This window comes from Macaca nemestrina, chromosome 3, assembly GCF_043159975.1.
Source record: "Macaca nemestrina isolate mMacNem1 chromosome 3, mMacNem.hap1, whole genome shotgun sequence".
Lineage (NCBI taxonomy): Eukaryota > Metazoa > Chordata > Mammalia > Primates > Cercopithecidae > Macaca > Macaca nemestrina.
The window spans coordinates 9,600,837-9,626,242 of NC_092127.1; the positions used below are offsets into that span (position 1 = coordinate 9,600,837).

A 25,406-nucleotide genomic window follows, 5' to 3' on the forward strand; every position below is an offset into this window, starting at 1 on the left:
GAAACATGGTTTTAATAAGTATGAAGATTAAAATGGAAATAATAAACCACACCAGATATGAAGGTTGACACAGTGGTATGCATACTAAGATTCTTGACATTAAAGTGTGTATGGAAAGGAATCCATCTGTTAGATACACAAGTGAGATAGATGTGTTTCCTTGATAAGATAATGGGTAAGTTTTAAAATAAACCTAAATTAGTTAAGTTCGACACACTACCTACTATATGGAAAATTTCTTATTTTAGTTAAGGAAATGGTCAATCATAACAATACACATCCATAAACACACACACACACACTCATATTCTATATACTGGTTTTCAAATAACCATTTTCTTTTCTATTCTGTTTTCTTTAATTTAGAATATGGCCTTTGTTAATAAAGAAGAATCTTAAAATGCAATAACACACCTTACTGAACAAATTTATTTAAAATGATATAATCTGCTATTTGTCTTATTTTATATTGCGAGTTTCCACTGAGTGCTAATAAGTGCTTGCCATTGAAGAGGTTTGCATTTAACATCTGTCACCAGCATCCAGCAACTGCACCTACAGGGAACTGTCAGAGAGATTGTTATTCTCCTTTGTAACACCCTGAATCTGTCTCACATCATTTACATACAGATAGTTACAGGCATTCATCATTTCATTATGCTGACGACTTCACTATTCTGATGTATAATGTCTCTTTAATGAGCCTCAAAAAATACAATATTCCTTGATTTATGACTGCTTAACTGAAAAATTATACAAATTGGCAAAAAACTACTCATAATGTATTTTCATTTTTCCTTCACATTACACTTATATTTAACAGAGACTCATGAGTTAAGATCATGCTTCTTTGACAAAAGAAATGATCAGAATATGACTTCTTAGGTTTTAGTACCACTGCGGTTTATATGCATATTTAAAGCTGCATAGTAAAACGGTGCTGACACTAAAAAGTAACCAATTAAAATCGATCACTGTTTTCCCCATGAAAGACTGTGTGTTGGACAATCACTTTCAATAATACTTTAAGTTTGATAAGGCTTCTTTGCCTGTAATGAAGGTCATCACCCCACATTCACGTTTCCCTGTTTTGAAAGTAAACATTAAGGATCTTGACACCAAAGAGAACTCTATCCTGCAACAAAGAAGTAGTCACGAAAGAGAAAAATATTGCAGTCAATCTGAAATAAAGACAGATGCTTAAAAAGAGGTAGCAGTTGCTGTGACTGTCACTACTTGCTTAACTCTAGGCCCCTCTTGGCGTGCCAGACCCAAGAAGGTGTCACCAGCCTTGTTTTCTATTCTCTTAAAAGCTATGCCATTGAAGGTGATGAAAAATGTTCTATTTATTAATTAAAAGTCATTTCCCAAAGAAGCTGGTTCTTCCTCCAAACAGGTAAGAGTTCCAAAGAGGTATAAATTGTTCATGTGCTGCCAGCTTTTGCAAAAGTAGGAAGCTTTTGAATGTCTGGGAAAATCACACTAGAATGAACACGATATACAATTAAGGATAAGGACTGATGTTGATTCACAGAAGAGCCTATGAATGAGCGTGAGTAAGGCACACGGAAATAGAACAAAATTTAGGAACTGGCATCCTTAGATTTGCTATTACCCTCTCTTAAGTTTAGCTTCCATTCAACACAGCTGAGATTATTTGTAACTTTACATTTTTAAAAGAATAGTAAACCAGGCTAAATTAGCCTGGAATCATCAAAAAAAACAAAAAAAAGAGTGGTTCAGGTTAAATGAAAGAAAGCAAAGGACTGTTTTCATTTAGAAACAAGTGATAGAATTGCATATAGAACTTTTAATAAAACATATAAGTTATATACACTCCCAGTATGTAAAAAAATGTCCATTTATAAAATATACACAGGAAAATTAGCCCTATTACTAAACACTACTTTTTCATTTCCTAGCTTGATTAGTACCTTTCAGGCTCATCATAAATTACTTTTGGTTATATCTAAATTTGTGACTAACCCACAGAGAGAAAGGATAATAACCCAAATTGAGAAATATGAAGTAATTTGATTCCAATTCTTCAGGTATGCTTAAATAAAAGAACACTAAAAACTATTTAAATCAACTTAGCATCAAACAGAAAACTTCCTTCAGTGACTAGTTGTGTATTTAACAAAAATATTCCTATACATACACATTTCACACAGTAAGATTCATAATATGCATGCCACGTTATCAACTATCATATCTAGTGTGCTTTATAATTTCTATTTTAATATACATATTTATTAAAATCATATTTCTTTTGTTTAAGGGGCTTAGGAAGAAGATGTGATGGTTTTATTTCTCTGTGTAAGTTAGATCTGTTTTAGGAAGGTTTCCTATTATTATTTAAAGGTCTATATTAGGTTGTCACGTCTAATACTAAGCAAAGAATCCACCCATGTTTTATATTGAGGTAAAATAAGAATGCCACTTCACCTAAGAAAATAAGATGTTCCATAGAATAGATAACTAATAATATTCCAAACATCTTTGTACCTATGAGATGTTCACAGTTTTAAGATAAAACAAGTCTTACTGCCAAACACCTTGGAACTGACCAGCTGTTTATTTGTAATTTTAGGCCAGAAAGGGTCTTGATTTTTCACTTTTACCTGAATTTTATTTTAAGAAAATGGATAACTGCTAAAGTCATTGAGACAATACAGCATCATCTCCCTGAGTATCGTATTTACAAAATTGCCTAGAGAAACACCAACCATTTCCTCTTTATTCCAGTCTTCAATTACGTGTTTATCTCTAGGCCTCTTTATTGACGAGACCAACTGATTTACACTAAATAAGAATAATAGCAAACATTATTTTGAGTTCTCACTGTAAATTATTTTTATGCACATTTTATAATAACACCTAATACTCATAATAACCCTCTAAGACTGATACTATTGTTGCTCACATTTTAGAGATGGAGAAACTGAAGTTTTGAGAAATTAAGTGACATTGCAAGTCACATAGTCATTAAGTGGTGCAGCTGGCTCTGAAGTCAATGTCTGCCTGAATCTCATCTTTTGATCGCTGTGAGAATTGTGCCTCCAGTTTTATTCTCTCTTCCATATATCTTTAACCTCACTCTCGTTCCTGGTACTTTTTAAGCTTCATACCTCTCCCATTAAAAACAAAAACAAAAACAAAAATCCCAGCTTCATTTGCTGGAGTGTCCTTTCCCCGGTGTGTGTTCTTGGCATTTTTGTCAAAAATCACTTGGCGGGAAGTACTTATGTTTATTTCTGGGTTCTCTATCTGTTCCACTGGTGCATGTGTCTATTTTTATGCCAGTACCATGCACCATGCTGCTTTGGTTGGTATAGCTTTGTAGTATATTTTGATGTGGTGACACCTCCAGCTTTGTTTTTTTTGTTTGTCTGTTTCTTTCTTTTTTTTTTTTCCTAAGATTGCTTTGTCTATTCAGAGTCCCTTATGATTTCATATGAATTTTAGAATTTTTTTTTCTATTTTAGTAAAGTATGTCATTGGTATTTTGATAGGGATTGCATTGAATGTGTACATAACTTTGGGTAGTATGGACATTGTAACAACATTAATTTTTCCAATCTATGACAATGAGATGACTTTCCATTTATTTGTGTCTTCTTCAATTTCTTTCATCAGTGTTTTATAGTTTCACTGTAGAGATCTTTCATCTCCTTGGTTAAATTTATTCTTAGGTATTTTATTTTTCGAAGTTTTTATAAGTGGGATTGTTTCCTTGATTTCTTTTTTAGATGTTTCACTATTGGCATATAAAAACACTACTAAATGTTGCATGTTGATTTTTTATCTTGCCACTTTATGGAATTTGTTTATTAATTCTAACTTATTTTGGTGGGGTCGTATGTATGAGCATGTCGTCTGAGGACAGAGACAATTTTACATTCTCCTTGCAAATTTGGAAGATGTTGGACAAACTGGATATTCACATGCAGAAGAATGATTCTAGACTCCTATCACTAACATAAAAAATCGACTCAAAATGAATTAAAGACTTCAATGTAAAACCTGAAACTATAAAAGTACTGGAAGAAAACATAAAGGAAATGCGCTATGGCGTTGGTCTGGGAAAGATTTCTCAAACAAGCCCTCAAAAGTCCAGCAACAAAATCAAAAACAGACAAATGGGGCTTCTTCAATCTCAAAAACTTCTGCCCAACAAAAGAAACCATCAACAACATGAAGAGAAGAATCTATAGAATGGGAGAAAATACATGCAAACTATAAATCTGACAAGAGTTTAATGTCTGGACTATATAAGAAACCTTAACAACTCAATAGAAAATAATCTAATTAAAAATGATCGAAAATGTTTTAAATGGTCAAAAGGTGTGACTAGACATCTCTCAAAAGAAGACATACAATGATCTACAGGTAAATAAGGAAATGCTAAACATCACTAATCATTATGGAGATGAAAATCAAAACTACAAGGAAGTATCATCTCACCCCAGTAGAATGGCTACTCTCAAAAAGACAAAAGGTAACAAGTGCTGGCAAGGATGTGGGGAAAGGGGAGCTTACATACACAGTCGGTGAGAATGCAAATTAGCACAGACAAAAAAATTACAGAGGTTTCTCAAAAAATTAAAAATAGAACTACCATATGATCCAGCAGTCACACAACTGGGTATATACCCAAACTAAATGAAATCAGTATTTAGAAGAGATGTTTATCTGCAGCCCCATGTTTATGGCAGCACTGTTCACAGGAACTAAGAGACTAAGAGATGAAATCAGCCCAAGGGTCCATCAACAGATGAATGAATAAAGAAAATGTGGTAAATTTTTATAATAGAATACTATTTAATCACCAAAAATCAAATTAAATCCTGTCATTAGCAGAAACATAGATGAACCTGGAGGATATTATGTTAAGTGAAATGAGCCAGGCACAGAAAGACAAATAGCACGTGCCACTGCTTATATGTGGAATCTACAAAAGCTGATCTCATAGACGTGGAGAGTAGAAAAGTGGTAATTAGAAGCTGCAGAAGAGAAGGAAGGGAGGTATAAGGAGAGACTGCTTAATGCACAGAGTCACAGTATTGTGGGAGGAATAATTTCTAGGATGCTATTACACACAAGGGTGTTATCGCTAACGATATTCTATGGCATATTTCAAAAGGGCTAGAATACAGGATTTTGATTGCTCTCACCACAAAGCAACAATGAATTTTTGAGATGATAGAAATACCAAATACCCTGATTTGATCATTATGCAATGAACATATGTATTGACATATCTCACCGTACCCAATAGATATGTACATCATGTGTCAATTAAAAATAAATTTATTAAATAATTAAACCAGTTTTTAAATACAGCTAAAACAACAGTCAACAAAGAAATAGAAAGCCTTCCTTAGTTCTGTTGTCTGTTCTAGCTACTGTCAAATTTCATGCCTTTCCTTATTTAAACTGTTTCTGCTCTATCACTCTTCAACCCAGCACCATCTAGCTTCAACTTCACCACTCTACAAATCCTGCCCTTGCTAAATAGGGTAAACCTGTGACTTTATTAGGGATTCATTTCAGGTATGAATTCAGTTGTGATCTTAACTAATCCATCTTTTGCAATGGGCTCATCATCATCATCATCATCAGTTCTTTCTTGTTAATATTCTGAAATTGTACTTTACTGGCTCTTGTCCTGCTCCAGTCTCTTCTTAGACAACACACTTTGGGGCACCCTTCTCATTAGAAATCTATGCTCCCTAGGGTTCCACTTCTCTTGCAATTATTGATGCACATATATAACTGTTTGCAAATCACCTTTACTCGGTAGTTCAATAGGCTCAAGTCCCCCAGAGCAAAACATATCTTTTTTCATGAAACTGCTCCTCTTCCTATATTTATGTACCCCCATTTGGGGCATCATTCATTAAATCAAAATAGAAAATTATACAGCAAATTTTTTTGTTTATTCTCTCCCTAGCTCTATTTCACTAACACCCTATGTAAAATAATGTGTAAAGTTCTTCTGATTGTAGTCTCAATATACTTATCTCTTTGTCTCTATCTAATCCTTCCCTCTATCCTCAGCCTCTTTTTTATTGCTCACTTGATATTTCTTTTTGGAAACACCAACCTGATTTAGTCCACAGTACTTATGCCCCTACTCATGCCCCTTGTGCCTTAAATGACCTTCAATTCCAGCCATTCACCTGCACAACACGTCCCGGGTCTACTCTGTGTAGGTACCACTCCCTCTGCAACTTACTGCATGAATCTAGGGCCTCTTTTCAGTTCTCTCCTGACATTCTATGCATATCTATAGCTTTCAGGTTTTTTTAAATAGAAGTAAAGCGCAGTGGTTAAATGCATTGCCTCTGTAAGCAGCTTTACCATTTACCAGCAGACAGGTTACTTAACTCCTTTTTAACCTTACTTAACCTCTGTTCTCACCTCCACCATAGTGCAGAAGGAATAGAGTAGTTACGAGTAGAAGTAAACTGTTTTGAGCAAGCCTGCATTATATAAACCACTTTACAATATTAATGTTATTGTTTTGAATATTTTCCCTCTGGACTTCCAGTAGACACTAAGTTGCTTGAGGGCAGGGTTCATCTTAGTATCAATAACACTGCACACAAAGCACAGGGTAAGGGTCTCTCTAAATTTAAATTGCCTTGGAAGGCTATGTGACCCAATGTTCTAAATAAATGACCAATTTTATTGGATTTTGCTCCCTAATTTAAACTCAAGAGGAAGTAGGCAAGTAAGATGATGATCAATGGGGAATCTGGCTTGAGACCAAAACCCTACGTATGATTTTTCAGACGTCACCACAGGCAATTACAGACCACCTGGCAAGCCTCAGAGGAAAGAGCTGCCCTCCCCACAATACACTGGGTGCACAGCCAGTGCACTGCAGTCGCTGCAGGGAGTTGCAGTCAAGGACTCGAATCCCCTGGCCAGCCATACTCGTATGGATATCTATACTCCCAGATCATATGTCTTCATTCAGATCTTCTTTATCTGGAATTTTCAGCAGAGGCCTTCTCAGGTGCCTCTGCTAAGACCCCCTTATTAGGGGAGCAGGGAAACATGACCACAATTTTCTCCATGCTGACTCGGTGCTCAGTACTTTTCCAGTCTAGTCCTATCTTACCCCTTACCCCTAGCTGCTGGTCCATAAAACAACACGATTTTTTTTTTTTTAAGGACTCCCAAGGCATAAGATGACCATCACATCTGTGTTGATTCAACTGACGTTCAACAGGTGCCATGGTCCAAACTCCTCCATGAGGTCTCTTTTTCCGGTTTAGTTTCCTGCCTACATCATTGCAGTGAGTGATTAATTGACTATTACTTTATTGGGGGTTATTGTGTTAACTGACTACTCAGACAGCTGGCAGCTCAGCTCTCTCCAGCTCTACTAAGCTCCTAACAACTGAGCAAGACATGAAAGATGGAAGGAGATTGCAAAGGAAAAGTATTTGGGAAAACAGTATTTTGCTGCCCCCACATTAAAGGATGCTATAACCTTTTGAGTGGCTCAATGATCTAGAATCAACATACTTCTAGAAGATATCTTAAAAATCCTCTAATCCAGTTTATTCATTTAGAAGTGAATATATTGTAAGCCTGGAAGACTATGTGACCTGAGGGCACAGTTGGGTGCTGAAACAAGGTCATTTGACTCCTAGTCCAAAAACGTAACTTTCATAGTGTTATATGGTATGTAGGGTTGAGTCTAAAATACTACCAAGTTCCAGAGTATTCTGTTTCTTAGTTCTCTTTTTGGCGTTAGTGTCTATGATGTCACTTAATCATATATCATGATGAATTAAATTAGGACAATCTGAGAGCACATGTGAAAATTCTATGTATCTGGGTCACACAAAAGTCAAGTATCAATGTCTTCAAGTTGCTACATGAACTTGTTTCAGAGTGAAGGCTAAAGATTTTCAAATGTATATCTTCTATTTGAAATTAGGTAGATTTAGATGGCAAAAAGTACACATATTGGCTAATAGGATTTAGTATTTTGTTTTAAATCAGATATATATATACACACACACACTGCAATTTTATTTCAATCATACAAAGTTAGTGTATAGGAAATTTAAGTGAAACAATTTTAAAGAAAATAGTTACGGTAAAAATAGCAGAAAACTGAAAATTCTAAAAAGGAAGTACACCTAAAAGCATGAGAATTCAACATTCACTAGTGTTTCATCTTCAGTTTTGATTGACACTTGATGCTTGCATCAAATTTTTAAACGAACTTTTAAATCGTGATGACTATTCAGTTTTGATTGACACTTGATGCTTGCAAAAAGTTTTTAAACAAACTTTTAAATCGTGATGACTATTCTGAAGAGGTTTCAGCACCAACACTAAGATTTGTACATTCAGTTTGTTTGCAGTTGACTTGTTAGCCATTTACATAGTGTATAGTACAGATTTGGCACAGGTTAGATCACAGGGTTGAGGAAAGCAGTAATTAGAAAGGATCTCCTAAACTGTACTCAACTTGAGACATCCAATGTACAAGAGCACAAAAACCATTATAATAATGTGGTTCTAAGGAACATAGTTTTGATAAGGAAAGTAACTTAAGCTTCTGTTCCCCATTTTAATTACTGAAATCTCTAACAGTGACACAACTGTTATGTATACATGACAGCAAATGTATATAATAATTCATTTAGATTTCTTGGAAGGAACACATTTAGCAATCTGGGATGATGGAAAATATAGCATAATTCAACATTGGTTCTTTTTGTCATTTTGCACAGACATCATGTTAATATTAGACCAAGGCACAAAACGTTTCGCGCATAAACCCAGTCTCTTTTAAGATTTAGCATTTTATTTTAGGTTCCTATCTTAGTTTGGACCACTTGTACACAGTACTCTACCTAATATAGACTATTTAACTCATTTTTTTTTTTGTCATTTTATTTTTGACATGAAGTCTTGCTCTGTCACCCAGGTTGGAGTGCAGTGGCATGATCCCGGCTTACTGCAACCTCTGCCTCCTGGGTTCGAGCGATTCTTTTGCCACAGCCTTCTGAGTAGTTGGGATTACAGGTGTGCACCATCACCCCCAGGAATTTTTGTATTTTTTAGTAGAGAGGGGGTTTTGCCACATTGGCCAGGCTGGTCTCGAACTCCTGACTTCAAGTGATCTGCCCACCTCTGCCTCCCAAAGTGCTGGGATTACAAGTGTGAGCCACTGCACCCGGCTTAAATCGGTTTTAACTGAAGACTTCTAAGAATGAGGGTGTACATTTTAGGGAGAAGACTGCATGTTCTCCAACTGCAGGTATTCCTCAATGAGAAGCAGTGATAATGCACACTTTTACAATGAATGGTGATCAGTGTCCAGTGTCAAAAGTGCTCGTGAGCACATGAGGTAAGGTAGTGCATGATTATTCCGATTTTACAACAAAGAAAACTGGATGAAGCTGAGAAGTGATTCGGGTCTTCCAAAACCTACTATAGCACTTTCTACCACAGTGTATTCAGTGGTTACTCTATGAGCCTAATTTCAGAGTCTCAAATGACATTGAAATAAAGGACAGGAAATCAAGAAATTCATCTTTGAGAACAGATAGCCTCTGAGACTCATCTTTGTGTGTTAAACTTTTCATTGTTACCTTTTCATTTCTACTGCTCGATATTTGTCAGTTTCCCCTAGCTATATACATCAAATGCTCGTACTTTTAATTTTTTTTTTTTAAGAAAGACAAATACTGCTGGCATGAAGCTAAAACTCATGCCTTAATAACTGAAACACATTTTGCAGATCTGCCAACTAAATCTCCTCACTAATTGCGTGCCTTCTATAATAAGAGCCAAATTAAAAAAAAAAAAAATCTCATTGTAAATAACCCTAGTTCTGAATAAGACCATTAACCTCCTTTAGACTTTAGATAGCATGAAAGATCTCAGTAAGAATTACAAAGGAAGTCTTAGCTATTTTTTATCCTTCATTGTGTTGTTTATTTAAATGAAAATTTTTTTCTGAGTTTGTAAATTATGTAAATTTTCTTTTTAAAAATCTATTGTTATCATCATGCATATGGAACACTATAATGTCTTTTAACATTAAACCCAAAAATAACAGTTACTGATCTAAAAATTATAATTTATCTTCTAATAAGCCATTCATTTATTCACTAAGTTTAGGCATTTAAAATGGTTAATCCTAAGGTTAAGATTTTTCTCTTTAGAAAAACCACCTAAATTATTCTACAAATTATCTGCCAAGCAGAGCAAATCGGAATTTAAAAAAGGTAACGTCAAAAAAAATGTTAAATACTTGCACTCAAATGGAGGGGGAAAAAAAAAAAAAAAAGCTTGTTTTGATGGAGCAAACACCACAATGAAATATCTTATATATTAACACCACTAGAGGGCTTGATACATTTTGCTTCATAAAAGCATTTCTTACACCAGGGCTTTTTTTTTTTGGTATAAACAAAGTTCTATATGCTTATCATTCTAATCATGGTTATTTTTTAAAAACACACACACTTACATGTGTACACAGATAAAAAATGTTCCCTTAAGTGATTGTATCAAAGGGAACTTGTATAAAGTGAACCCTGTTTTAAGCAACTTAAATAAACTGGATGGTTTCAAATATCACGTAGTCTTACATTTCATTGAAAAGTATTTCTGCAAATCTGCATTTAACAACATGGTTCTGATAAATGGCCTAACCCATGTTAGAAGAAAATTATGTTTTAAGTAACATGAAAATTCCCTTCTGTTGTAAATTACCAATGATATTAATTAAAAATAATTTCACTTCATTTAAAATCATCTCTATGATATAGGAATGTTTACCTTCAAGGAAATTTCTCTATGAATCTAACCTAGATAAATTATATTTAAAAACACATATTAAATATTATCATCTCTCAATTTCTTTTTATGTAGGGCAAGTAACACACTTAGTAGGTTTGATTTTTGTCTTGATTGCTAACTTGACTTTAAGTCAATTTCGTTATTCAGCCATATTGCGAATACATATTTTTATGGGACTATGAAAGAGTAAAAATTATGACTCAGGTAAAGCAAGCACATCTTACAACTTTTTCAGAAAATGTTATTTGTCCAGTCAAAATATGAATTAGATCCACCACCTGTTTTGGATGTAGGTACAATGTTACTACAAATAAAAATTTCAAAATCTGAAGTGTAAAGTGGAAGTTATTGTTACATTCTAGAAAATAAAATAACTCTAGTTTTACAAAACAAAACAAAATTTTAATTGTTTCCTTCTCAGAGACTTTTCCAAATTATATGTTCAGTTTTGGGGGAAAAAGGTAATATGATATTTAAAAAAGAGCTTTCATTATGTAAGTAATTTCTTTGGGTAATAAGTCCAAGTTAGTAAGATAATAAATAAGTTAAGAAGTCAAAATATAAGACATATTTGACATTTGAACCTTTGTACACATATTCATATTTGAACGTGTATTGTGGTGACAGACAACATATGTAGCCATCTGTACAGCACAGGTATGACCAACACGAATGCCTTACTGGTATGTTCTAGTTGACTGTCAGCTAAGATGTCTACATATGATTTCAAAATCTAAAGAAACTCCAGTTGTCTGGAGGCTTTTCTATCAAATACCTTCTCTGTCTGAATTTCCCCCTGAGGTTGTATGTTTCCTTGTCATTCACAGCATCAAAGACATTGTAACCTAAGAGATATAATAGGCCATCGTTAGTCTAACAGTGAAATGGCTATCAAATTCAACCTCTTCACCAAGGATAATAGCACTTAGCCCAGAATTACATTAGAGTGCTGCGGGATGTTAAATTGGAAGCCTATTTCTTCATTTATATGATCGGATGAAGCCCTCAGGCCAGTTTATAAGATTTTTTTTTCTGTTTATGAATGCAATAGTTTTGTATGATAAAATTATAGATGCATGAGTAAAGAGTACTTGATAACTTCATTAGATACAGATTGAACATTCTATTAATTGAAGTTGGTGCTATAATTTTTGGAATTTCTACGATTCTAAAACGTCACCAAAATTTAAATAGCCTGGCTTGTAGAAGCTTCTCCTTCTGTTATTTTTTGAATCCCGTAACTCATAACGCATTTCTTACTCATAGCAAGATTATGATTCTTCTCAGCAAAGCTTTACAATTATTTTACTTCCTCATCAGAAAGCTGTCACATTCTCAAGAATATTCTAGCAAAGATCACTTTGACATCATAAATAATTATCATTTTGTCCTTCACTTTTGTTTATATCAAATATTTACTCGTTATAAGGGATTCTATAACCAGAATAATTTTCCCCTTCCGTGTTGCTATCCCTGCTACTTAGTATTTTAGTTTTTAGTGTTCTGCCCATTACTGCTACAATACTACATCTATTATTCTTAAATTCTGTGAAAGCGTACAACATTTGATGTTATCCAGCAACAAAAAAATAAACATTCTAAGTTCATTAGAAAATACTTACAGTGACACACGTCTATTAGCTGTCCTAATGCTTCATCCAGAATAAAGATCACGTGAGAGGAATATCCAGAGGTGATTTTTAATCTCCTTTCTCTAGTTTACATGATCACTGCATTCAAGTCTGAAAAATAAAAATTGTAGGCATCTTACTATCAAATAATTATGTCCAGTTCTATGTAATTTGTAAAACAAGAAAATGCTTGGCATTTCAGAGAGCACGATAAGTTTTTAAATACTGAGTGAATAAATGATTCAGAATTTTAAAAACTAAATGTATATATGTAGCAAAAAACCATCAGGCCAACAAAAATTATATTAAAATATGCATTAAGTAGTTGAAATATCACCCCTTTTACTCCCCAAATAAGTTGGGAAATCAATCTCCACACACTCAGGGTGATCTTAATCACATTTATTCTTGTAAGTATATTTAGGATAATAAGAATGATAGGAAATATATATCTATTTATATATATATTTTACATAATATATATTTAACATAAATATATATTATATAATATATATTTACGTATATTATATATATATATTTATATATATATAATTTCCATTAGTTAAGTGACTCTTATAAACCAACACTGAATATTTGAATGAGTGAATAAATTAATTTCTAGTATACGTGCAGCCATGGAAAAGTCCATTTATCCTTCTATATCCAGTAAGCTATGTATATCCATATTATGTTTTAAAAAGAGAGCATTTATCTAAATATAGTGAGAGATTCATTAAATAAAATTATTAAAAGAAAGTATGAATTTTTCAATAAGCTGGCCATGGAGAAGACAAACATCTGAAGGTATCATCTGAAGGTATCTTTAAATTTGGTGACCTCCCATCTGCAAAGGGAAAGGAATGTGCCTTTTTTTGCCTCTAGTTTAGTTATTATTTGAACTCAGACCAATGGCGTTAATGGAAAATACTTCCAGTGGAGTTGGTCTTTATGGTTGCTGATCCGTATTACACTGTTTCAATAAGAATCTGTTTAATATCTTCTAGTAATATCTACAAAGTTTTAAGATATGGTTGCTTTATTAAAAAACAAAAGCAAAACTTTTGAGTGAAAATGCTATCACACCCTTACTCCCACCTCCCAAAGTCAGAATTTAGTGGATTCGTTTCATGTGAGCCTTGAAGATTGTCACAGAGAATAACAGTAGCTGAAGTTACCCAATGTAACCTTTGTAATCTCACTCACTGTGAGAGGAGGATGCAGAAAGAATAAATAACTTGATAAAAACCCACCTCTACAAAACAAAGTCTCTACCTCTCAGTGCAATTACTAAATGTCAGTCAGCAGTAGCATTGAAGGCGTATAACCCACTTCCTTTCTGATTGGTTGGTATGCCCATTCTGATTTTTAATATCACTCTTGCCTCTGGCCCATGACTTTTTATTTCCTTCTTGATCATATAATTGTTAGTTCTTGCTGTTCAAAATTTCAAAAGATAATTATATATTGATAATAATTGTACATAAAAATTTCAAAGTAAAGAATTGATCACAGTTTCAATTTCATATTTTCTTCAGTTATAACTTCAATTTTCCTTTTTTGTTCACTTTCTTTCTCTTCGAAGTCCAATATTATATGTAAGTTCTCTTTTGCCTTCCTTTTAAATATATCATATCCTTTCTAATGACTTCTATATTTGATCCTTTGATATTTTCCACAGCTGTTATTCTACTGACGCTTTTGCATAACTAATTGTTAAGAGGGTTAATGGAAGGGAATGATTGTTGTTTGCCAGTAGGCATACACTGCCAATCTTTTCTTCCTATTTGATTTATTCAAAAAATTATTTTTAAATGACTTGACTTGATTGGCCAATATTTAGCCTGGCTTGCTATTTAATTTTAGTGTTTTTTATTTATGAAGTAATATAGATGGCTATAGCTTAGTGGAACCCAGTGATATTTTTTCTGTGTTAAATTTTCTAAAGTTAATATCCATACTATATTAAGAAATCTGTAATTTGAGGGAAAATACATTTTTTCATAGATTTTCAAAATTCAAAATCTGCATACCATAATCCAGGAATCCACAACTAAGAAGGAGGTCAGCACATATTTGCAAGCTGTTGATATTTAGGCATAGTATATTAGCTCTGTAACGTTTTCAATGGTATTTAAAAATCTCAGAATAGTCAACTAAAACAGCTACGTGTTGGCTTCATAATATTTTGGTAAGTATGTCTGGGAACCAAACCACCACTCAAAACACAGTAATGGTCAGAAAGGAACACCGCATTCTGACTTCCAGTTTGAGATTCAACATGCAGAGGCTCCTGTCCATTTCCCCTTAGCATCCTATTCACTCCTCATCAGAAGTCACTGCTCCCTTGAAAAGTGTTTACCTCCCTCTCACACACTTAAATCCACAACAGAAGTGCTTAAATACTTGGCTAAAACAGAAAAGAATTTGCATGATTATGATAACAATAACAACAAAATAACAGTAAATAGGATCTATGAATGGTGACTCTGTGTCAGGTTGACATTTTATGTGGCTTTTTTTTCATTTGTATATGAAATAAGTACTGTGATTATCATCTTCACACTGCATATCAGTAAAGTGATGCCAGGAAAAGCTAACTAATTTTCTCAGGGTCATGCACCTAGCTAGCAAGGAGTCAAACCTGTTTCATGACAAGGTTGATCCCATGTTCCTTTTATTAAATCATGTCATTTTGTGACTAAAATATTTGTGATAGAAAATAAAGCTTTTACATTAACCAAGTAATTAATGTCATAATATATAATACATTACTGGCAAAACTTCAATTTTAAAACTATATAATGTAAACATGTGATTTTTTAAATGATAAGAAAAAATGCTGAACATGGTAAGAACTGAATCTTCTGAAGTATCATAGTCACATTAAATTAAATAATAAGGATACGAATGTCAACATGCTAAAATGCTGAATTTCAGAGCTAAGTCACTGTAGAATATATATGGGAAATAAAAAGAAAATATTTAGGTGTCTTTCAGAAATATATAGTTCAAATGTATCCTGCGTTTTTTAAGTTTCCACAAATATAAATAATCATATATACCTGATTTTCCAACATTGAGGAAGATTTAAAACAAAATGTAAAAGATGTAAACATGTCTATACATTGAGCCATTTAAGTTAATACAATATTTAAGTATTAAGATTCAATCCAATCCTGTGTCATTTACATTAAAATAAGTGAAATATTGAGTCTCCAATCACAACCCTGCTAACCCATATCAAATAAGTTCATATTTTTGACAGAAAATGTTTGAAGGCTAACAGATTTATTCTTTCAAAATAAACCAGATATGAAAAGAAAGTAGGGAGGCTGTTGTAGAAAGAATTTTAAATAAATTAAATTACAACTTCATCCTATATGCATTACTTTCTCATCAGTAGTTCACAATAAAAAATATATATAGTATATACCTTAAATGACAATGACAATTTTAATTAGGAAGAGTTCTTTTTTTAGCTTTTTGCTATAGTTTCTTGTTTGTACATTTGCTTTATAATTCCATGCTAGCTCCTTCAATGACTAAAGAAACTCTTGGCTTTCACAAAACCCAGTATGCGAGTTGATGTAGAGATTTGCTGATGAACCTCAGGAGAAACATAAAAAATACATATCTCCGTGATTTGCAGGGTCAAATCAAGCTAATAGGCTACGAAATTGAAAGAATGCACAAATTATAACCTCAAGAAGTATGTCATTTCCTCATTAAAAGTCTTTAAAGTTAATTGTAATTCATGTAAATTTTTCTTTTTTAAAGATCTTCCATGCTGAATGGTAGTTTTAATATGTAAGATTACATCTAATCTTTTTTAGGTCAGCAATTGATAAAACCTTTGTAAATGAAAAAAAAAAAAAAACTTGACATTTACTGTTCAATAATCCAAACAAGGACAAAGAATTTGTCTTCTAAGTATCAGCTTGGAAGGGCACAGCACTTACAGGATGAAGAATGGCGGGGGAAAGGCCAAATGCACGTTGGTCCATAATGATAAAGCTGTCAAAATGTGGAACTGGTGGGAGGTGAATTAGCCTCACAGAAAACAATTCCTTTAGTTAGAATAGTAATTGTTTTTAAAAGTTACCTAAACATTACTGGCTAATCATTATTTTAAATTGCACAGATAACATCATTATTATATTCTGAATTTCACTAGTTCTTTTTTAAAGGTATGGATCACTGTTGCAAATCTTCCTAATCAATTACTAGAAATATTAATTTTCTTCCATTTTATAATGTAACTTTTATGTTGTGAACAATTTGTTTTGACTGATTCGTGTTTCTGAAATGATAGGAAAGTAACAAAAAATAAAATGACATTTATGATTAGAACATTTATATTTCTAACCCTTTAAAATACAAAAAAAAAAAAACTTTGTCAGGCAATTTTTTATACAAAGATATAAAAGGCAGAAGATATACATTTAGAGATTTTGCCATCTCATTGAGGAAGAGAAACACACACACAAAACTCACACAAAAGAACACACACAAAAGAAAACACACATACAAAACAAAAGGCTGTTTTTTCTTAAACCAAGTCAAACTGGTCCTTGCACCCCTACACAAGAGTCGTAAAACACTTGGCAAGGTCAAAGTCTTTTCTGTACTGTTCAACCAGTTGTCCATTCTGAGTCCTCATTGGATGCAAATACTGGTAGCATCGGACCCATTGAATTAGTGGCTTCTGAATCTATCCGGAAATGGTTTATTTACTTGCCACCTCTTTCCCACCTGGCTTGTCAGGCTCCTTGGCTGGTTCTTCCTCATTTCCAGATCTAAGGCCTGCTCAGTCTTCAACTTACTCTGTCCCCTTTTTAGTCTCATGCTTATATCTGCATTGTCCAATGCAGATAAAACTCACCACGTGTGGTTACCTAAATGTAAATTTAAAAGAATTAGAGTTGAATTACATTAAAATATATGGCCATTCAGGCCAAAATCTTGTTTACTCTTGTCTTTTATCTTCTATATCTAAATAGTCAGCAATCCATATGGACTCCACATTCAAAATATTTCTATCAAGAATATACAGTGATTTTTTAGTCTGGGTGCAGTGGCTCACACCTGTAATCCCAGAACTTTGGGAGGCTCATGAGGGCGGATCGCCTGAGCTCAGTAGTTCAAGAGTAGCCTGGGCAACATGGTGAAACCCTGTCCCTACAAAAATGCAAAAATTAGCTGGGCATGGCAGTGAGTGTCTGTGGTCTCGGCTACTCCAGAGGCTGAGGTGGGAGAATTGCTTGAGCCTGGGAGGCAGAGGTTGCAGAGAGCCGAGATCACACCACTGTACTCCAGCCCTGTCTCAAACAAACAAACAAACAAACAAACAACAACAAAATAATGTCCAGTGTTTCTCAAAAGAAGACGATAAAAAAGCAAGTTGGGAAGGAATAGAAAAAGTGAGACTATAGACAGAAATCAAAATCTGGAAGTAATTCCACTTCTAGGAAATCTATTCCAAAGACATGATAGCAAAAATAGGAAAAAATACAAGCACAAGGCTATTCATTGCAGCACTATTGGTAATGGTAGAGTGGAAAGAACCTAAACGTCCATCAACAGGGGACTGGTTAATAATCTAGTACCTCCACAGAATGAAGAATTTTGAGGCTACAAAATGGAATGAGGTATATCTCCATATATTACGATGGAGCAATCTCTGGGATGTTTTGTAAATGAAAAAAAGCACAGTAAAGAAAAATGTGTATGAAATGAAAACTATATGTGTAAGTGTATGAAAACTAAATGTGTATGAAATGAAATCTATATGTTTTTGTATCATATTATTTATAGTATATAAAATACATATGAAATTTAGACATAGATATAGATATATTTCCAGAACCTTTTCACTTCTAATCACTCCCCAAACTATCACCCAGGCATAAGCCACCATTTTCTCGGGCCTGGATCACTAAAATAGTTTTTTAAAGACAGTAGGGTCTGCTTCCATTCTTGCCTCTAAGTCCATTCTTAAGACACAGTGACCCTTAAGATTAGGTTGGAGCAAGATAAGCTCCTGCAAAATTCATCTAATGGCTTCCAATCCCCTTCCTATAGCTTTGCAGATGTCATTTTATCTGCTCTAGCCTCTCCCTCTCATGAACTCTGTTTCTTAGTGTACTTGAACCACAGCAGCCATGTTTCTGCCTTAGGGCCTTCACACCTGCTTCCTGCTTTCTACAGTCTTTCCTACACCCATCATCATGCCTTTGTCTCTCACTTTCTTTTAGTCTTTGGTCAAATATTCTTCTAGCTCCGGGACTTCATCACATTATAGAAATATGATCTTTCTCCCTCACATGTATCACCTTGATTTATAATTGGAATAAAGGAATTCCCTCCTGTCTTTTCCTAATTTATACGTTGATTAATTTCCAGATATATTCTCTATCATAGATAATCATACTACTATTCTTCGTTTAAAAATCCAACCACTCTATTTCATAATGTGCCTTTTTATACTACTAAATATAGCAAGGCCATAATTCCAAGTTAATAAATTTTGAATATAATTCATTTGAATAATATTATGATTGTTTTTGCATGTATATTCCATCAAATAGTAATAGTAGGTAAGTTTTTATCTGATTTATGAATATTAAAAACAGAACTGCAATGAACATCCTGGTGTATGGGTCTTTGAACACTGATCCAATATTGCACTAATTTCAAATCCAAATACTAGAATTGATTTGACAAATGATATGGATATTTTTGATTTGGATCAAGTATTATACAATTAAACCATTTTAGATAGTAAACACAACTTTATCTTTTCAATCATTACTAATGATGATTTTTTAAATTTAACGTTCTTGAGATTGAATATTTTAGCTGATACGGTCCTTTTTTTAAAATTTATTACTCAATACCCTATTCCTCTACTCATTTTTCTAATGAGCTGTTGAGTATTTTTCATTGCATTGCATAAGCTGTTTGTATATTTAGGTCTATTAACATGTTTTCTTGCTATTACACATATGCAGAGATATATACATATATCTATATATACACATTTACGTAAATATCATGTCTACACATGTAATTTCATTGTCTTTCAAATATATTTGGGAAATGTACTACTTTGCCATTCAGAAGTTTCCATTTTAATTAGTCAAGTCCATTGTTTTAATTTTAAGCTCATAATTTCTGAATTTTGCTATAAGCACTGTTTTTTACTGGATATTTACCTACATTTTTTTCTTTGCATATGTTTGCACTCTGGTTTATGAATAATATAAACATAGCATGCACTTAACACTCAAGTTCTCTGGAATTAGGTTGCTATTTGGAGATTCCACATTGTGCACTTCATTTCCCATACCCTTCTCCCCAGTGAATAGACAACTGATTTTAAAGATATATTGAATATTAACTAGAGCCAGTTTCTTAGCTTTCTGGGCTATTTTTCTTTCTTGTTACTAATTTGCCTCTCTTTTCCCATAAGATTTTTCCTTTCTATTCCTAAATGTTTACATTTCCAGACCAGTAGTTCTTAGTGGTATGTGGATACTGAGAGTAATATAATCACTTTCTGAGTTGAGAGAAGCTTCTGGAAATTACACATGCTCCTTAGAGTTTCTAATATCATTTTTAGAATAACTTTTGGAAGTAAGTTTGAAGTTACTGATCTCCAGAGGCCTATTACTTCTTTTTTGAGTAAATTGCAAAGTTTAACAACATGATGCAGATATAAGATCCAGTAATAAGGAAGTGTTCAATGTTTTTCCATAGTTTTGAAAATGTAATCTCCATTCAGAAAGGTATTCCATATATATTGCTCATAGATGAAGTTTTCTCCCTTGCTTAAAAAAGTCATGTTACGTGGTGATTAATCAAGTTTTTATCTCTCCTTTTTTTTTTTTTTTTTTCTTTTGAGACAGGGTCTCGCTCTGTCACACAGGCTGGAGTGTTGTGGTGCAATCATGGTTCAGTGCAGCCTTGACCTCCTGGGCTCAAGTGATTCTCTCACTCAGCCTCCAAAAGCACTAGTACCACAGATGTGAGCCACGGTGCCCAGACTTTGTCGCCTCATTGATTTTTAATCTTACCTTTATTGATTTTGTCTTTTCATTCCATTGAACTAATTTATTGCCTTACTTTTACCAAACTCATTTATTCTTGTTGATGATGATACCAGGGTTAAGTATGTAATGTGCCAACTTTACAAATATAGTCACCTAAATAACTAGGGGTACTAGAATACTCAGGGAGGTAAAAATAACAAATATGCATCTTATATTTGGGATGGGTAAAAATTATTTCATTATATAAATATAGAAAATGAAGCTCAACAAAATATTTAGCTGTTGGGAGGGACAAGCAAAGATACCTTGATTTTTCAACCAGGCTTTTTCACCACAGAGCAACATTCCATACAGTGTGGCATGCATAATTGCTTATGTTTATCAAAGTGTAACATAGACCTTATGTCTGGAGAAGCACTCATTTAAAGCAAAGCATTTCTTCTCTGGATATTTAGATCTTTTCCATAACCATGTATCTGTGTGTAAACATAAATTTATACCTACATATGAAGCATTCCAGAAATTGCAGGAATAAAAGTTTATGTTAAATAAAAGTTTATGTTAAATAAAAGTTTATCCCCAAAACTTCTTATGTTGAAGCCTAATCACCAGTGTGATAGGATGAGAAGGTGGGGCCTTTGGGGGGTGATTACAATGTGAAGGTGCAGGCCTCATGACTGGGATTAGTGCCCTTATAAAACAGGCCCCAGAGGCTTTGTTCCTTCCATCATGTGAACACACAGCCAGAAGACGCCATTTAAGAATCAGGAAACATGCCCTCACCAGGAACTGAATCAACTGGTACTTTTATCTTGGACTTCTCAGCCTCCAGAACTAGGAGAAATGAATTTCTATTGTTTAGAATCTACTCAGGCTATGGTATTTTGTTATAGAAAATGCATGGCAGAGGCAAATTATAAATCATTAAAGAATTTCAAATAAATACATTTGATTATATCAATATAAGATTTTCATAGTGTTGTTAACTATAAGACAGAGAAGTTTCATTTAATATAATTAACACAAATCCTATAACATAAAAAATAAAAAGCCTTGCTTTGTCCATATAAACTCAAGTAACACAAATATTACACCATTACTGTCATGAACAGGTTCAAAACAGGCAGCAAGAATTAAAAGTGAGAATAAATGCTATACACAGAGAACATAGTACATACAGTGGAACCATTTAGTATGTTTCTCAACTTACATTTTCCGTTTCTACGAAGCTATGAAGCATTAACACATATACAGAATACATGTGAATATATTGGGCATAGTACAATTAAACTAATGTAAAGTTCTATCAAGGTAATTCTTATTTTACCCTTCTTAATTCTGCTATGTCTTATAATGGCACCTCTCTATGTCTGAATATTATATAATGCTCCATTTTTTAAAATGTGGATATCTTATGTATTTTTGTTTGTTTCTTTTGATAACTGCTATATATTTCATCATTTAATTTTTCATTCATGAATGCAAAATGTTGTAGTTACACATAAATGTAAACAGTTAAACTATGAGGTTTGGTGTAGTGGTAGAAAATTATTTAAAATCATCTCAACAATATGTAACTGTTATAAAAATAATCATGTACAAACTCTAATTTATTAAATATTAAGTTGAATAAAAATTATATTCACATTATAATTAAAAACACATTAAAATACATACAAATAAAACAAGGAATAAAAGGAAAATGAAAATAAGAAAGTTAAGTCACTAAGAGATGAGAATGTGGGAATTTTTTTTGTCATTTTTATTATTTCCTATAATATTTGATTGCTATTTGTATAACGACAAAAATTTTGAAAATTATATTTAGAACTGGATTCCCAAAACATGTTGGCATTGGGTTTGTATTTCTGTGAACTTGTTGACAAAACTTCCAAAGCTATTGTTTGTAACACCCCATCCCTGGACACACACACAGTCACAGAGAGGCCCAAAGTATCACCATGAAGTATAACCCGAAGAAACAATTGAAAGTAATAGCTATTATCTTTACACAAACTACAGATGTGTACAGATGCACACAAAAGAATTTGAAAACCACAACAACAAGATCAAATTGTTACATCAAATACTCATTATGTCTTTTTTACAGGCCAGATGTATTTTAAGCTGGTACATATCTAATCAAACCTACAAGAAAGGCTTAATTAAGACTATTTAAATTCATTCCATTCTGCTAGTGTTGCATCTGTCGGTAAGATCAAAGCAAGAGTGGCAATTTTCTTTCTACTGACAGAATATACGTGTGTGTGTGTGTGTGTGTGTACATATATATTTTACAAGTACTGAATTAATGTATATATTTCAATTTAAGTGTTCACTTAAAGTAAACACGGTTCTGTGTTTCTGGAAATTATTATGTGCATAGCATGTGTAAACCTTGGAATTTCTAACAAATATTTAAATATTTTATATATCATAAATAATAAAAACAAGACAAAAGTAATATGGACAATCTAGGCCTTTTCCTTAAAACATAGCTCTTTTTTTCTATTATTCCTAAAAGTCTTCATATCTTAATAAATCTATGATTGATTTATTTTATTAATAATGCCATTTTTCTCTTACTGGTTCACTCTATGCTAATTCAAGTTTCAATAATATAATTCTAAATGGAATCTGTTTCACAAAATCAGAGTCCATTCTCTACCTAAAACTCTGTTCATGACAACCTTTCCCTGGGGAGAAAAAAATCTGGTAGTAATAATTCATTTTATAATGATTTCTTTATTTTCATGATTTTTATTTCTTCAAAGTAATATGCAAACTTCCTACATCCCACATTCCTCATACTTAGAAACAGGATGTTACTATATAGTGAAATATTTTAGAATATATTTCATGTTGTTTCCAGTCTTGACTACAGAGGGTAAAGTGATCATACAATTACTTGCTATCAAACTGTACCTTCATTATTACCTATCTATTTATAACAACCTCAGCAAAACTATAATAGCTTTAGGTAAGCAGCATTCATTCTGGATGAAAAGTTTCCAGCTTCAGTATGGTGGGTTTCATTTGGAACATCATGGGTTCTGAATACACAAATAACTACAATTTTTTAAATCTAAGACCAATATTTCTTTTCATTTTAACATGCCTTAAATTAGTATGCATACTACAATGGATTCCAAAGAAACTTGCTGGCCATTTCTGTCTTTCTCCCAGGAAAGCTGATATTAAATCAATGGTATCTTTTACACATATTGACACCTTAGAACTGAGAAAATAGAGTAAAAGCTAAGGATCTCCAAATGGCTTATGCTAGCAATAGCATAACAGTATATTAACTCTACTACCACTGATCATTTTATTTTCTTGAATGTGTCTATATTAAGGATCATTCAAACATTTATAATATGGGTTATTACACCAGGAATTGTTATTTTTTTAAGACATATCTCTTATCAACTGTAGTTAGTGGAAGATTATCAAAACAATTACCTCCCACAGCAAATGTTATCTTAACGCAAAGTATCCACATAATGAATCAACAAACTTTGCATAACAAAACTGCTTTAGATATCGGAAACTTAAACGGATTCCAGGATTATATATATTACTTGTTTTTAATTGCTTACACTAAAAGCTAGTAACATTTCCAGCTTTACTTTCAAATTGGATCTGGTGTTAAAGCACACATGTTAGCTTATTTACATCTCAAATCTGAATTATACTAGCAAATACATCACACTCATCAAACCAGTTACACAAAGAAAAATATTATATTAGCGCTGTATCAGTTAGGTGGTAGAATTAATTTAAAAGAATAACCAAAGGAATGAAAGTCTTAAGAGTGATTGAAAAATATGCAAGAAAATATACATAGCTGAGTTAATACATGATACAACCTACCACTTTTTAAAAAGTAAACTATCCAGAACTTCACTGAAATAGCTATAATTTTATTAATAAAATATTCATTACCAAAATCGTTGCTCATTTAGAGAATGTTTTTGCTATTTATCCTCATAGCTTATTTAAAATACATTAACATGCCTAACTGATAATTTTAATGGACCAGGTGTGTTGGATCACAATTTGTTTTTAAAATTACTATATCCAAAGTAGTTTTTGTTTTTATCCTATGCTGCTTGTTTCTTTACCTCTGAATGAGCATGGGAAGCATGTGGACAGGAAGTCTGCTCAATGAGCCAGTTTTTTGGCATGATATCAGGCATTTATACATTTTAAAAATGAACACTAAAAGTAAAAAATAAAAAAATAAAGAAAAATCAGCACTAATTTAAAATATGCATAAAATTAATAACAGAGTTTTAGTATAGTATTTGGAAGATGTCCAGACTAACATCCAACAAGTATATCTATTACTTTTTAATTTTTGTTGCAAAGCAATTGCTACCATCAGGTCCACAGTGACATGGTGCTACTGTGTAACGAAGGTTGGCTCTGGCTTCCTGTAATTCCTGTGGACATGCATATTGCAAAACTCTGCTCTTCACTAGCACCTCTTTGGTCCTCTTATCACTGTTGCATTCCAAATAATTGTTGTTTAAGGTCACAATCACAACCTCTTTCGAATTCAGGAAACATTTCTACTTCCCTTTCTTCCATGGATGGGATTCAATGGTGACTTTATTTGTGAATATATTTTATCATACATTTTTACGGTAGAAGTCGAATTATGTCAGAAATGGAAATAAAAACAAGATTTCCAGTCTCTGCATCCAATAGACTAAATTATGTTTTCCTCTTTCCACAAGTTTAGCATTTTCTGGAAGATTTAAGGGGAAATAGTTTTTAAACAAGGAACTATTTAAAACTATGTTTAAAAAATTTTTAAGTATCCGTGTGTCATAATTTTCAGTGGAGCTCACACAATCTATCCAAAGGCTGTACA

The 25,406-nt window shown here is 33.0% G+C and overlaps 1 protein-coding gene across 14 annotated transcripts in view; it reads right to left on the minus strand.

The window, feature by feature from the left end:
- The window catches only part of LOC105466614 (teneurin transmembrane protein 3), a 2,765,046-nt gene that overhangs the window by 2,662,421 nt on the left and 77,219 nt on the right, over positions 1-25,406 (minus strand). For all 14 annotated transcript variants that reach the window (XM_071092800.1, XM_071092799.1, XM_071092798.1 and 11 more), the window contains exon 2: positions 12,468-12,587. The gene's annotated coding sequence lies outside the window, so the exon portion shown is untranslated. The remainder of the gene's footprint in view (positions 1-12,467; positions 12,588-25,406) is intronic.